We start from the raw sequence: 15404 nt of genomic DNA, 5'->3' as shown, positions 1-15404 counted from the left end.
TTGCCTTAGCGCACATCTCTCCAAAACCTTTCAAAAACGACATGTTACTTCCATTATACTATGAACGACGGTTAAGCCTCTATGTGTGAGAAATTAATGTTTAACTTCTGGAGTGTGATACAAGCTGTAGCGGGGTATTCGTTACCATTAGAGATATTGACTAAATCCAAGGTAAACCATACAAGTCGAGTCGCCACCGCACTTCTATTTATCCAAAGGAATGGTTAGAAAGCGAACAAAAACCTAAAAGTTTTATCGAATCAAAAACTAGTAAAAATGTTAGAGATCGGGGTAAGGGGGTTGGTTATGCAATGGGAAGGTTTTAAGCACCCAAAACATCCTAGGTACTCCTAGGGATCCCTTTTCACATTTGTTGTAAGGTTGGTATTTTGTGAAAAATTTATTTGTGCAAACATGATTGAAGAGATGAGAAGAGAATATACAAGTTTATTTATATTTTGTGTTTGGATGGATAAACCCATTGCCTACGTATCATCTTTAAAAAGATTAGGATCAAAACCTCGTACTTCGGGGTAAAAATCTCAAAATGAGTGGGTGAATTGATTGGTCCAAAAGCCTTAAGGTCTTTTGTTATCCAAGGGAGAAAACTCAACCTAAAACCACAAATTCGCCATGTGAGGATAGCTTCACCATGCTAGTGAGGGGTTAACCCTATAATAAGCATGGAAGACTCATTGTCCACCACTAAGGATATAGGTGAGTATTACATCTACCTCAAGGATAACTCAAACCTAATAGCTAAAGGTTATAAAAGAGTTTGATTAATAAAGTGGCCATTGAAACCACAAAAGACATTTGAATGGGTTATATTTACCAATGAAAAGTATTTACAAAAACATGGTCAAAGTTGATTTTAAGATTCAATTCCAAATAAGTGTTATGAAAAGAAAGTTTGAAAATCAAAAGCATAAGGCGTAGGTTTCTAAGGTTTAAAAAGAAGTGTTAAATGTTTGCACAAAAAGTTTTGGCTTGGGTTAGAGTGGAGGGAAGAAGAAGAATGGCTAAATCCTAAACATACAAGAGGTGAGGGATAAGAGAACAAGACCACAAATGGAGTTCCTCTCTTGAGATCATAGTGATGATCCAAGTAGCTCCCATCCTTTGGAATATGCAAGCAAAATAATAGTAAGCTCAAGCAATCAACAATCAATTTAGCTCTTGGAGAGTTCCTCAATGGCTCTTAGATCTCTCTCTCTTAGAGGCTCATGGCAATGGTTCCTCACTTAGGCTCAATGTTGGGATCCCTAGCACAAGAACACACACATCAAAAGTTCCATCAAACAATCAAGAATGAATAAGATGGAGTTTAAGAGATTGGCCCTTTCAAAGTCCTCTTCAACATTTGTAGCATTCTAAACACCCAATGCCTAGTTGCTCTTTGACTTTAAATTTGCATAGGGAAAGTCCTAAAGTCTAAGTCCATTTGTCCATTTCTTTGCATTTGGTTAACAATAATCAAAACACAAACACAATGATATATATACAATTATGTGCTCAAGTGAGCAATAGGCAAATTGCATTAACATAAACATGTGCTCAAGTGAGCAAAAGGAAAAAGCAAATGAATAATATGTACAAGAATAGTAAATTGCATAAAAGTAAAGTGCAAGAAGTAAATGTTAATGGTTAATGGTTAATGTTAGTAGTTAGTGTGCCATGAGGCAAATTTAGCGCTATGTTAAGCAATCGTAATTGGACTTATGTAGAAGTCACAACTATCTGAGGCCGGTCAATAATAATGTAGGAAACAACACAAGTTAGAAGTCTTGGTTAGCGAACCAAGTTCCAACAACTTGCCATGCCAAAAAGAAGAAGAGAAATGATCTTGTATTGGTTTAAGTTCTTTGCATGATTTAGGAAGCAATCTATCCTTAATGTAAAGCCATTCACTTGATCAATTGATCAAGATGAATTAGATTTGAATCAAGGAAGATTAAACCTCCCTAATCAATGCTAACTTATCAACCTTTAACTCATTGATCCAAAAGAAAAGAAGAAGAAGAAGAAGAAGATGAATAATGGAGATGAAGAATTAAAGTGCATGAAATGAAATGGAATGTACCAATCTATTAAGAGTTGACCAAAGACATTGAGGATCATGGTCAAACAATCAAAAACAGAAGTGGGATGAAGATTGGAAGTCAAGGAATAAACAAAATATTTTTGGCATTTTTAATATTTGAAAATAAACTTGAATTAAAATATTAAAGAAAGGTCAAACTTCAAATTCACTTCAAATCAACTTTGAAAAGTCCAAGTGAATTATCCCAAGTTCAACAAGGTCAAACAAAGTTTGACAAAAAATTTCAGCATTTTAAAAGTCAAAAACTATTTTTAATCAATTAAAAATGAATAAAAAATAACCTAATTGAACTAAAATCTCAAATAAATCTCAAATTAATTAAAAAATTGATGAGAATATTTTCATAGATCCATCATCATTCAAAGAGGTTAGGAAAATATTTTTGTATTTTTTGAATATAAAAAACTATTTAAAATGAATTAAAAATAACCAGAAAAGAGAAAATTCACAAAAAAATCAAATGCTAAAATAAAAAATATGAAAAATCATTTTTAAAAACTAGAGTTAAAAAGAGAAATAATGCAATTGGTCCCATATATTTTGGAATTAAAATGAAAGAGTTATGAATTTTTGAAGTTAAATGAAATAAAAGAAATAAAATGGAAATTATAAAAATCAGAAAAAACCACAGCGCTTGGATGGAACCTCATTAATTGACGTGTCCAGTCTGATGGTCATGAAGCGCGCGCGTACCATATGCTCAAGTCAATGCAACCACACATTGAATTAAAATAAGTCATATCATTGGAGGGTGGAGATTAGATCTGGGAATCAGATCCAAGGGCCCATATTCAACCTGGCAAACGGACCGTGGTGTACGCCACTGTCTTCTCCGGCGAACTTGTATTTTCCGGCCAAAGTTGCAGGTCATAAGATCTCAACCAAAGGGGACGATCCTCATATCATTGGAAAGCTGGGGTGATGTGCATCACCCCTGTACCATCTATTTTCACTCTAGATATCCATGGTAAGAGAAAAGCACAGTCAAGTTGCCTCTGATGAGAGGACTTCAGCCAAGCAAAAGGACACAAGAAATAAGCTATAAATGAAGAGTTTCGAAGCAAATAAGTTCTGATATCCACCTTTGAAATACAGATCTTGAGAGCACGATTCTCCTCAACTAATTCTTGCAGTAGGATCTAGTGATGAAGATGAAGCCAGGCCAAGGAATTGTAGGTCTGAAAATCAACCAAGGTAGTTGAAATTCAGATCTGAATTTTTAAGAAGAAAGTGAAAATTCCTTTGAGTGTGGTTATGGATTTCAATCTTGCAGCATTTCAGGCACCTTCAGATTGCCAATTGAATGAAATGGTGCTTCTATTTATAGATGGAAATGCAAGGCAAGGGTGATCAAACTTATGTGCATGAAGTTGGGTCCTCCATGCATGGGCTTGTACAGGCGCATGTGAGGCCCAAACTCAATTGCATTTGCATGCTGATGATCAAAAAAATTGAAATGGACGTGCAGTTTGCAAGGCATTGGCTTGTGCATGGAAATTTAACATGAAATGCATAATTGGTCACAAAACTTCCCCTCTTCGAAAATGCCACTTGAAAAATTGAAACATAGGCATGTGGGTAATAGTTGGAAAGGTCTTGACATGAGGAACAAATGTTATGTTGAACAAAAACTCATTTGGAGTGTGGAAATTTATGAAAACAGGCCATGAAGTTCAATGCACAAAATATGCCTTTGAGAAATTTGTCAAAATGAACCAACTTCAAGCCCTTCTGTTTTGATGATGCAAGCTTCAAATGGAAAAACCTCCAACATAAAAGTTGTATATATTTTCAAGAAAATCAATTTGGAGTTAAATTTTACATCATTTGGATTTTTGATGAAGAAGTTATGGGCACTTGAAGTTGGACTTTTTTACATTTCAATGCATTTGGCCCAAAGTGACCTATAATGTTTTGCATTATCACATGTATTTCTTTTGAGATTTTGAAATTTTGTTCAACATAACATTTGAAGTAGACACAATACGATTTCCAATTCATTTGGTTCCACCTCAAAATCATAACAAATGAATGAGTTATGTTCTTGGGAAGTTGACCCAAAATTAGGGTTTCAGTCAAAATGACCTATAATGTCCTGGAATGGATGATGACCTTCCAAGCTTCAAATACAATTTTTATGAACATTAAAGTTGTTCATATTATCCTTAATAACATTTTTTCTCTTGGGATCATCTCCATTTGACTAACACATAAAAAGTTAAGTCTTAGTGCATTTCAAAATAGTTAGATAAATTGACTGATCAACTTCTCAAGTCCACAACTCATATCTGGATGAATTGATGATTGAGGACACTCAAATAAGTTCAAATATGCATTAAATGATGAATTAAAGAACTTCCCTTGATTGTTTTTGACCATGGGCTGGGGTTGCTTCATGAGCAAGGCACACTTGGTACACAGATGAATTAGGGTTTCCTTGGGACACAACCTCAAACCCTTTGAGTTGCTTTGATCAAAATGATGAATTGAGATACTAGGGAGGCATGTTTGATGGATGATAGCTTTGGGAACCATTTCCATGCTTGCTTTCATCTTCTTATGGCCATATCATTGCACAAAGGATCACCTAGAAGCTTTTAGATCTTGTGATTGCTCAAGCTACAAACAAAAGATATTAGTGACATATTTTTGTGCTTTTGGTTAGTAAATAAAATGAGAAAAGCAATGATATACAATTCAAGCATGCTTGGTGATCTCAAACCACTCACAAGGGGTCCACCCAAAGGGAAGAAGCCAAGATGCTCATGATCCTTGAGGCTTGGCAAATGCAATGTTATGATGCCATGAGGGATCTTACGACCAAAATTGGGGTCTTACACAAGCGCATCCACTTTACCGCAAACAAGGAAATACTTCTAGCTCCCATTATAGAGTATACAAGCAAATGAATAGTAGCACGCGAATGTCAATACTGTTCAGTAAAAACAAACAAACAAATGTTCCATTTGTGAGCCGAACTATAGAGCTCTGACTTCCTCATTCCACGTATGAGGATATGTAGGCACAAGGGACCAAATCATTGGCGAGCACACTAATTTAAAACTTATTTTCTCTCCCCATCTCATTCTTTCATCTCATTCTCGATAATAAGCAACATACAGATAAACAACATCCATACACATTGATACGAGCAAGTGGTTCCCATGGAGTACCACGGATGTGAGGGGTGCTAATACCTTCCCCTTGCATAAACCGAATGTGTATGGATGTGTGTGGACTCCATGGGAACCACTTGCTCGTATCAATGTGTATGGATGTTGGTTTACTGTATGTTGCTTGCTATCGGGAATGAGATGAAACAATGATATGGGGAGAGAAAATAAGTTTTAAATTAGTGTGCTCGCCAAGGATTTGGTCCCTTGTGCCTACGTATCCTCATACGTGCAATGGGAAGTCAGAGCTCTATAGTTTGGCAAGTATAATCATTAGAACTTAAAGAGAGACAAGTATCTGATCCTTGACTAAGTACGACCAATAATCAAAATACTTGGGAGTCGAGAGGACAATGGTGTCCTAACTACCCTTATTCCTCCCTCATAGCACTAGATCTAACTTGTTTGAATCATTAGATGTTTTAATGGGGAAGTCAAGTGTCGGGTCCTCAAGCTAGGTACGGCCGACAACCCAAGTACTTGAATGTTGTGTACAAGCACGTACACCCCATTTTTGCATTCCAGTTTATTAAGAAATTGTTTTGGAAAAGGCATTTGACATTGGATCAAGTGTTTGAGTTTACTATGAAATAGTGTATGAATAATGGAGGTGAGAGATAGAATGAGATTAAGGAGAGAATGGAGAATATACGTGGATCATGGATCATGGAATGGATGGGAGATACTTGACGTTGGATCAAGCACTCGCGTCGCAATAGTGTGAGTTTTATATTGAATAACAACTTGACGTTGGACCAAGTACCTTTTGTTTATTTTGAAATTTTTTATTTATCGTTTGTTTTTTGTATCTTTGTAATTAGCATGCATGATGAATTAACAAAAGCATAAACCTAAACTATTACATCTTCATGGGGTGGGGGGACATTTGACCCACAATGGGGGAATGTAAGCAATACAACATAAATGGAAATGGAAAGAATTATACAAGTTACAAACTATGTACCATGCCTAAAATATACAAGTGACATGGTACTTCAAACAATACATAGCTATTGAAATGGAATGATTTGGTTAAAGGTAAGACTAGATAGAAGTATACTTGAATCTCAAAGTCACATGTAGAAACAAAACAAAAAATGGGGTTAGTATGAGATCAAGTCAACTGAGAATATTACAACAAGTGTAAGTATATTAAAAGATTTAAATCAATTCAAATGGCAATGGATTAATCAATGACAAGTAATCAAAGATCTATCATGTGATAATGGCTATGAAATTAAGCATACAAAGCATTCATTACCTAAATTGAAATGGGATTTTCAATTTATTCAATACGATCACAAACCAAATGGATCGATTAAATGGACAATTAAAGTGAATATTAATTCTAAGGACTAAAGTCTACCTAAACATGAATTAGGGAACACACTAATCAAATGGGAAATATGCAATCTAAATCACAAATCCATCTAATGAACATGATCATGACAATCATAATACAATAGTCAAATTGAATGAAAAATTAACCTAAGGTCAAGTCATGGTAAATGCTTATCAGGATATGTGTGATAAAAACCCTTGAATCCATGATTTTGAGCTTTCCAAATGCAAGTGGAATGTACTATGATACTATGAATATGTAGATTAGATGAATGCTTATCAAGATATGAAAATGCTTAGGGTTAATGACCTAGATGATCATTGTGAAAGGTATGGTGAATTTTGGGGTATGACAATGATGTTTCTAGTTTAACTTGTCGAACTAGTTATCTAGGACATCATGTTCTAAATTTGTCCCCTGAGGAACAAAATTTCAATTGGCATGAGAAAATGTGCCATAATCAGTTGGGTGAGCTTCAAAGAAGATAAATTATGCTCAAATGGATACAATTAATGATGGAGGATCATTCAACAAACCGCCTGTCTTGGATGAATTATGATTATTGGAAGGCAATGGTGGTGGTCTTTCTCAAATCCATGGGCAATAGAGAATGGAAAGTTGTGATAAAAGGAGTGAAACATCCAGTGATCACTTCTGAAGATGGAACTACGAGCTTAAAAATTAGAAGTTGAATGGACTGATGCTGAAGGAAATAAATGTTGTCTAAGAACATGTTCAGATTGATCAATACATGTTCAGAAGCTAAAGAAGCTTGGGAGATTCTCAAAATTGCACATGATGGCCAATCCAAAGTTTGTATGTCAAGGCTACAACTACTTACCACTTAGTTTTAGAATTTGGGGATGAACGAAGAAGAATAAATCTTGGAATTCCTCATCATATTTCGTGATATCGCTAACATCTCTTTTTCCTTAGGAGAAAAGATGTCAGAAGAAAAGCCTGCCATAAAAATTCAAAGATAATTACCTAAAAGGTTTGATATGAAAGGGAATACTATTGAAGAATCTCGGAACTTGAGTGGTATAAAGATTGATTAACTCATTGGTCCCCTACAATTATTTGAGATGTTCATTAATAAAAGGTCTGGAAAGAAGAACAAAGAGATAGTCTTTATTTCGAATACTGAAGAAAGTCAAGGGGATATAGAAGAAAAAATGTCAGATGATATAGCTCTCCTGAGTAAAAAGTTCAACAATTCCTTGAGATATTTGAACAGAAAGTGGGGGATAAATGTCCAAGACAAAAGGCCTGACATCAGTCCCCAGATCAAAGGCAGGAGTGAGGATAAATCCAATGATGATAAGGTTAATAAATGTTTTGAGTTTGAAGGCTTTGGACACATTAAAGGATAATACCCTACATTTTTAACAAAATAGAAAAAAAGGGATTTCCGCCACGTGGTCTACTTATGAAAGTGAGGGATAAACTGGCAACATTGGGATTGCTTATTCTAGTCGATGTGAATCTGATGGCGAATACGGTATTAAATACCTATCTTAAGAATATCTTGATACATAATGCAGGCTCATACTCTACAAATAGGAAGAAGTGTGCTTAACCATAGATAATCGGAAGAAAACCATAGGAGTGCTTGAAGAGGAAATAGATAAGCTTAGCTCAACCATAACAGGTGTAGAGAATGAGATTTCATCAGTAAAATCCAAACTAGAAAACATGTCTCATTCTGAAAGTAATTTGATAAATAGTTCAAATTTACATGATGAAAAAATAAAGTTTGGTGAGATGTTCAGAGATGTGAAGGTAATCAATGTTGGGACAAACATGAAAGATAAAAACAAGATTTTCCCAATGAAGGTTGTTATACCTGAAGAGAAGACTGAGGTTATGAGGTTGTTATACCTATGATCTATCACCACTATGGTAAATATAGACATATAAAGCCTTATTGTTTCAAATGGCTTAAGAGATGTGAAGGTAATCAATGTTGGGACAAACTTGAAAGATAAAAACAAGAAGATTCTCCCAATGAAGGTTGTTATACCTGAAGAGAAGACTGAGGTTATGAGGTTGTTATACCTATGATCTGTCACCACTATGGTAAATATAGACATATAAAGCCTTATTGTTTCAAATGGCTTAAGTTAAAAGATAGAGGATGCAAGGAAGTTCATGCTAAGAAGAAGTGGAAATTTGATGCTACATTAACTAGCTCAATAGCTCAAGCAGAACACATAAGTTCCTCAAGTAGAGTTTGGCATTTTAATAGTCAAAGTACCAGGAACATGGATAAAGATAAGATAAGTTATGGAAATCTAGCAAAAGGAAGATTCTACTAAGAAAAGGATTATCTACCAATATGAACCAACTATGATTAAAGGTGGAATATGAACTTCAACAAATCTGAACATTGTGTTAACCAAAAAGGTAAAGAAGTTCTTATGAGGAAGGTCACATATGAGAAAACCTTCAATGGTTTGCAAGACCTCTAGATTGATAAATTGATTATGTATGGAGAAAGATCAACCAAGATGTCTCAACATCATTCACTGAAGTTTATATTATCTCATGAGATTGGTTATTACAAGGAAGGTTGATACCCAGGCTGGAGGTCCTCCCAATTTTGAACTACCTACACTTATTCAAAAGAAGAAGCTGAAGAAGAACAGTGGAGATGACATAATTATTTCTCACGTGTCTAGATGTGTGAATAACTAACAACATGATATGATGGTTGGTGAAGCAGAAGCTAGTTTGTTGAAGTCTAGTCACAAGGTATATGTATCAGATAAATCTGATCTAACTACTGGTGGAAATATGAATGAGGTTCCACTCAAGTATGTACCTATGAGAAATCATAATGACATTTTAATTTTTTCAAGAGAAGACACCCAGGAAGCAAGATTGAGTAGTCCATATTTTGATGTGCCATACATTCTGTCCAACATGTTGACAAAATCTCAAATACATAACGAGAATGATGATCAAGTACATGAAGATGTTAAGGTTGATGATAATGGTATTAATAACCATGACCATACTTTAGAAGATGTATAAACACTAAGTGAAGGATTGATAAGCAAGAATGATAACATTCTTTTGGTATGTGCTATAAAGAGCAAGGAGTATATATTGAGTACTCAAAAGGATAAGTCTGCTCATATTGAAGAGAAATTTGACGTGGAGCAATTTGATTTCTTCGAATAAAGAAACTCTATCATATTTTATAGTAAAGATTGGAGTATCCATGATTCCCTTTCCCTTCTTCGAACCATCGGATTAAGTCCAAGACTGTCAATTTGTATGAAGTTTAAGTTATATCAGATGGATGTGCATAATGCTTCTCTGAGTAGGTACTTAAATAATGAAGTTGAAAAACTATGTTTTACCAAGATAATAAAGAACATCATGGAGAATAATTTGAGTAACAACATTAGTAATGTTGTTAAGAACTCTGTCAGTGTTGATAAATATGTTGTTCTTATGAACAATGATGTTCATGAAAGACCTGAACCATGCAAAGAAGGGATTACTAAGGATGCTGATCTTGGTAACGTGGCTCTCCTTAATGAGGATATTATGTTGACATATTTATGTCAAATGAGGATTTCCCTTGAAAATATGTTTCCAAAATAAGTTTTGATCTCTAAATAGGATGTTCAGTTTCTAGAGGAATTCACTGTGAAAGACAATAATAAGGTTCTCATGTGTAATGTTGTCTTGTCAGACAACATGATGGAATATGTTGTTCTTCAAATACAGTTTTACCTTGAGTTAAGCATGATAGAAGATGTTGGATATCTTCCTGGATTTCAATCAAAGCCAATGAGGTTCGATATAGATGATGATGAATATATATTCCAAGATGTAACAAACATCTTGAGTATCGTAGTGGTAACTAAGTCACCAACTCAAAAGAAGGACGAGCAAGCAGTTCTTGGTTACTATGAAGAATCTATAATTCTTCTATCGAAGTCAAATGTTGAAGAGAATGTCTTGGTCATTATGTTCAACATTTAGAAAAGGTTGGAAGACAGAGTATTGAAGGTGAAATGGTTATCAAAATAAGTTTTGAGATTTGAATAAGTGATTCAACTACTAAAGGAAGTATGTGTGACAGACAAGGAGAACCGCATGTTAAGTTATTTTGATGAAGACGAATACACTACTACAAGGAGCTATTGCAAGAAATTACTCTGGGTGAAGAAAATGTTGATGGACTGTAATGTGAGACAATATGTCATGACATTTGTCTCTAACATTAGCCATTAGATGCAATATACTCTGAAAAAGGAGTATGCATTTGTTAGAACTAATAGCAGTCAATGCTAGGGAGGTGTGTAGGGGAGTTTCTCTCTCTCTCTCTCTCTCTCTCTCTCTCTCTCTCTCTCTCTCTCTCTCTCTCTCTCTCTCTCTCTCTCTCTCTCTCTCTCTCTCTCTCTCTCTCTCTCTGTGTGTGTGTGTGTGTGTGTTGCACATGGAACAATGCAAAATTCACCAGTTTCTAAACCTCCTTTTATATAGAACTTTTTTACAAGCAAGAATTTCAATCTTCTGCTAAATTACTCTTGCTACCATTTCTTCTCTCCCACATTTGTTTTTCTCTTTCAAAATGAGTCAAAAGTATATAAATTGAAAGAAGAGACCCTATAGTAAGGGAATATTTATCATGAAATCTATTGAAATATTTATTGGAGAAATGACTAAGAAAGAGATTAGTTCCTCTTCTGTTGCAAATGGTGGATATGCATATGGTAAATCATATAAAGGATCATCTATAACTTGAAAGGAATTAGTCAACAAGATAAAGGTTGTGAAGAAGAGACATGCTTAGAAACATGATTCCGACTTAGAAGCGGATGAAGTATGGATTGCCTACAAGAACTATTGAGGGTGGCTTGAAGAATAGGTTTAGTGGTTCTAGTTTAGTTGTTATGGACCTTGTATATGAGTCTTTTTTCTTGATTTGTAAAGGCTTTATAGTCTATTGAACTTATGTATAATAAAAAAGATCCAATGCTTGTGCATCTCTAGATGTTGTTCTAGTTGTTCGACACATGTTTTAGTTGTGTATGTGCTAACATACTAACCTATGCATGACTAATTCCTATGTTCTATTTGATGCGTACCCTTTGCCAAATTATGGAAAAAAGGGGGAGTAGTACGGTGTTTTTCAGTTCTGAGGTAACACAGGTTTTTGTTTACTACTAACCATCTCTGTTAAGTGCTAATGTTGTGCTCACATGCTGGAGCATTAGGAAAGACATATAACCCTTATGATGTGCGCTTTTGTGTTAGTAGATTCTACATATCCTATTATTAACTACTAATTATTTTTTTAGGCATGATTAACTATGTGAATGATTGCATGCTAATAATTTTTAGTTAGTAGGATTGTATGCTACTAACTATGAGATGACTGAGTGTTATACATCACTAAGTTGTGAGTGATAGCATGTTTGTTTGATTGATTCTAGAATATTATTTTGTGTGGCATTTATGATGAATGCTACTAATTTTCTACTACTGAGCTTATCTATGATATTTGGAAGAGTGTTGATGATTGTATGCTTTAAACACAATCACTTATTCTCTTCTGAATAAGTTATATATCTTGAAGAGTTGTTTTTCCATAATTTGCAAAAGGGGGAGATTGTAGTGCCTATTAGATTAGCTCTTTGGATTGACTGCATTATGAAAAACAACAACAGGGAGGAGATTTCAAAGTGTTCAAGACTATCCAGCTTGCTTAAGTTGTATAGAGGTGCAGGAGGGACTCATGATGGATGTAATTCCCCAACATTAGGCACGACATTTGGGCCTTGCGCAACATGTCAATACTGTTGCGTTATGGAAGAAATTTTGGTCAAATAGTGGATCAGATTTTATTGCTAATTGGCTTAGCAATATGACTACGTGTTTTGTTTGATAGCTGAATGAATATTGATTTAGATCTAAATGAAGACTTAAATTTTAAGTAAAATTGAAACAATTCATATCTTGTTGGAGATATTTATGGAACAGATAATATCCAAAAGTTTCTGCATTAATTTTGGACAAAATCAAATCTCAAATCCATGAAGAAAAGCCCATAATTATTATACTATATAAGGATCTCAAAACCTACATTGGAAGCCAAGAAATACATTGAATATTTTAGAGTGCTAAGGTTTATTTTGAGTCCTTTTATTTCTATATGTACACCATTAGTTTTCAGTAACTTGGCATAGTTGGTTTATCTAGAGTTGAGTCGTAGTGTTTGACATTGATTATTGATTTGTAATCTTCAAGGACAGGTTGTGTGATTGAGAAGAAAGTGAGTAGGTTCCCATGTTTAGGAGGGGATAAGTAGAAAGTCATTGGGTAGTGAAGCCGGAAGAAATGTACCCGAACGCGTCGCACGATTGAACACACAACAGATTTGCCACCGAACTTTATTTACCCCAAAAGAGGGAAAGGAAAATATAGATAAAACCCAATGGGAAATAGAGAAATGGGTAAGGAAGTTAGTTATGAAATGGGAAGGTATTATCACCCATCACATCCATAATACTCCATAGGAACTGTTCTGAATGATCTTGCTTGGATGGGTGTTGTTATCTTCATGTACCTGCAATATACAAAATGGGTTAAAGAGAGAGTGTTCGAAGAGGATTGAGGCCTTTATTCCTACGTATTCTCATAGTTCTGTAAGGGCAAATTGTCATACAACATACAATCATAGGTTTCGATGATGACAAATGACCACCATGGATGAATCGGCATTGTCGATTCCACTTCTACAAAACAAATGCAAATTATCCTTTTCTATGCTCATCTAAAACTGATATATTTCATACAACATATGTGGATAAAATGTGATCATGACAAAATGCATGAAAATCACAAAAATATGAATTTTTGCAAATTTGCAGGGTTTGAGTCGGCCACAAGGGTCAGCGCATGAACCACGGGTCAGCGCATAACATAGACCAGTTGGTGACTGGTCAGCGCATGGTGCCTTGAGTCAACCATAGGTCGGCGCATGAGTTAGTGCAGTTGGTCACGGGTCGACGCATGGAAGACTTGAGTCGACCACAGGGTTGGCGCATGAAACTTTCATTTTCCCACGGGTCAGCGCACGCCGATCTATGGTCGACGCATACTGAAGCATTCTTCAGTCTGTCCAAAATTGTAGGCCATGCATCGACGCATAGACCTGCTATGGTCGACCGCTCGTGCGGAAATTCAGTTTTTGAAGACTTTCCACTCTGTTTAAAAAGCTGTTATTTTTGGTTGGTAAGTTGGTTACTATATATAGTAGTTAGTTACTTGTATCAACTAACATTTGTCAATTTGATTCAAGTGTTCAAAGAAACAAGAAAAAGTGAAATAAGTGTCCAAGATTCATCATCTTCATCTTCAACATCTCACAACACATCAACTACACACAACCATTTTTGAAGTGCTTTGTGATTGGTTAAAGGTGATAAGGTTCGAAGCCGTGATTGGGGAATCCGGTTCGGGTTAAAGCTTGTGACAAGTTTTTTCTTGAATAAAACCGTTAGGGTTTTGTCCTCCATGAATGGTTTGTGTTTGGGGGTTTTTGGACGAATTTCTTCATCAATTTTCAGCTGAGCGAAGGTGATTGAGAAGAGGAAGTCTTTGTCAATCTAGTAGCGGATTCAGTAAAATTGAAGGAAAGATTTCGGGTTCGATTTGTTGTAGCTGAGATCAGTCGGGCCGAGGGTTTGAAGAACGGAGGGTTGTTCAACAAAGGGGCTGGAATCGGAGGTCTATCAACAATAATTGAAGGGCTTGATTCATCTTGAATCAAGGAAGAAGGACTGGAAGCAACATTCAACATCTTGAGAGTTCTGTTGTATATTTGCTTTGCAATCCTTGTATAAACAGTTAAATTCAACAGGTGATATCTATTAAATCATCTAAATTCTAGTTTTAGAATTGAGGGCAGACGTACCCCGAAGCGAGGACGGCGGGGGAACTGCCTCACCAAATCTTTGTCTTCTCTAATTTTCTGCGTAATTGTTTTAGCTTAAAAATTAAGTGATTCTGGTATAAGCACTTTTGTCAAACCTTGGTATTAATTGAGTAAGAGGTTAAAACTCTGTTTTTGAATCCAAAGTACAATAGAATATTGTACTGGATTAATTGAAAACACTTACTCAACATAAATATCACTTGGAGTGTTTTTGCACACCAAGTGTTTGATAATTTGCCTAAACCAAAATTATCTTAGTTGTGTATCTAGTTTGGTTTGCTCTTTGAATCATTGGAACTAGGAATCCTAGCTAGTAAAACAAATCGTTGATAGTGTGACGAGTGTAGTGATTCGTATTCTACATTATCACTAAACCATAGGCTTGACGCATATCCGGTTTTCCAATAACGGTTCGTTTTAGACTATATTTTCCTCGGCCGCTTCCGCACTTAAAACAAATTTTCAAAACCAATTTTAATTGGTAGCGCCGACTCAATTTTTAATTGGGATTTTTATCAACCCCCCCCCCCCCCCTCCCCTTCTAGATCCGTGCCATAGTCTAACAAGTGGTATCAGGAGCTCCGGTTCACTCCGTGCTTCAAAATATAACTTTGATAGAAAATGGCTAACGAACCTAAAGGGGTTTATAATAGAGCTCCCGTTTTCAATGGTGAAAATTATAGTTATTGGAAAGACTGTATGCGGGTGCACATAAATTCCATAGATAGAAAAATATGGAACGTTATTCTCAATGGTCCAATTGAAATAACCGTGACCAATGAGAATAATGAATTAGTGTTTAAGCCCGAAGCACAATGGACCGAT

The sequence above is a fragment of the Lathyrus oleraceus genome, chromosome 4, assembly GCF_024323335.1.
Source record: "Lathyrus oleraceus cultivar Zhongwan6 chromosome 4, CAAS_Psat_ZW6_1.0, whole genome shotgun sequence".
Taxonomy (NCBI): domain Eukaryota; kingdom Viridiplantae; phylum Streptophyta; class Magnoliopsida; order Fabales; family Fabaceae; genus Lathyrus; species Lathyrus oleraceus.
Note: the sequence above shows the minus strand (reverse complement) of the source record.